This window comes from Octodon degus, unplaced genomic scaffold (assembly GCF_000260255.1).
Source record: "Octodon degus isolate 3935 unplaced genomic scaffold, OctDeg1.0 scaffold00134, whole genome shotgun sequence".
Classification (NCBI taxonomy): Eukaryota; Metazoa; Chordata; class Mammalia; order Rodentia; family Octodontidae; genus Octodon; species Octodon degus.
Genome location: NW_004524710.1, coordinates 3,353,249 through 3,355,005, shown reverse-complemented (window position 1 = coordinate 3,355,005; position 1,757 = coordinate 3,353,249).

The window sequence follows — 1,757 nt, the reverse complement described above, 5'->3', positions numbered from 1 at the left end:
AAAAAAAAGAATGTAGTTCAGTGCAAAGGTTCTAAGTTCAATCTTCAGTGCTGAGAAAAACAAATACAAGTAAAATAAAATAATAAAAAAATAAAGAGGAACAAAAGCCAGTGAGGGCCCCGGTGAAGTATGGTGCACAAGAGAACCAGGGTGTTTGCTGCAGAGAAAACAAGGCACAGGAGTGGCAGGAAGAGGCCTCGAACTTGGGATGCAAGTATCGCTACAAGTGAATAAGTGTTTTATCAGGGAGGGGTGGGAGGGAGGCAGGGAAGGATCTGAGCCCAGCGAGAACAATAGAGCTGCTTTATTCTTTTGGCATATATTGTACTCCCTTTGTTTCTAAAAGTAAAGCAAGTTAAAGATATTGTTGCAGCATACCCGCTACAATATACTTCTGTTTGTAATTTATTTCTTTCTTTCTTTCTTTCTTTCTTCCTTCCTTCCTTCCTTCCTTCCTTCCTTCCTTCCTTCCTTCTTTTTTTTTTTGCGGAACCGGGGATTGAACTCAGGCCCTCGTGCTTGCCAGGCGAGCACTTATTCTACTGAGCCATCTCCTTGGCCCATTTGTAATTTTTAACTTTTTTTTTTGAGACGGGGTCTTTCTCTGTGCAGTACACACTGGCTTTGTCATCCCAGCATTCAGGAGGCTGAGGCAGGAGGATCACAAGTGCAGGCCCAACCTGGGCAGTTTGTCAACTTAGCAAGATTCTGTCTCGAGGGCTTGGGATGTAGCTCAACGGCACAGTGTCTGCCTGGCAAGAGCGAGGTCGCGAGTTCGATTCCAAGAACCAAAACAATAGTCTTTCAAAAAGAAGGAAAAGTTATTTAATGGATTGGGATATGCTCAGCACAAGCCTTAGATGGGAGGTGAGGAGGGCAGGGAGAGAGGGAAGCACGCTTTCCAAGGTTGTTGTTTCGAGTTTTAGCCGCTGGAGGGCAGCATTGTGCACTGGGAAAACGCTTTTCCACGCGTTGACAAAGTGAAGCCGAGTCTGGCGCCAGCCCAGTTAGAGGGCAAGCCGAGGCCCCGTGCGTGGGAGACGGGTGCGGTCGGGGAGGGCAAGGTCCGGGCCAAGGTGGCAGCGGGGCTGCGGGGACCCCGGGCCCTGGCATGATCCTGAGGAGGGGACCCGCGGCGCAGTCCCTGCACCCCGCACCTCCTCACTGGACGCCCGCTTCGCTCTGGGCTCCGCTGGAGCCTCCCGGGGAACTTGGGGCAGTCCAGGCGGAACCTGAGGGCGGCCTGGAAAGCAGGCAGACTTTCTCTCCTGCAGGAACCAGGGAAATCCTTCCAGCTCCAGAGGTGGTGCACTTCTGTAATCCTGCGCTGAGGCAGGAGGATTGCCCTGAGGTCGAGGCCAGGAGGAGGAGGTGTAGGGGGTAAGGGGAGGCGGAGAAGGAAAAAAACCTTGAAAAATGGGGCCGTTGGGGTGGCTGTCAGTCGCCTGCACCGTGGTGTAGGTGGGCACTGAGCAAGGAAGCCTTGGTCCATCAGGAAACGGACCGGTGAAAGCTTTCCTGTTTGAGTCCGGCGCGGTAGAGCACGCCTGCAAATCTCAGCACGCCGGGAGGATGAGGCGGGAGGACCGCAAATTCAAACCCAGCCTGGGCAATTTAGGGATTCATCTAGACTTTGTATCAACAACTAATAAAAAGACCTGGGTGTAGCTCAGCGGAGAGGCCAAGATTCCATCCCTAGACGGGCTGAAACAAGGAAATGAAAGGAGGCTAGCGGTGTGGATCCGCTGTGAGCAGTG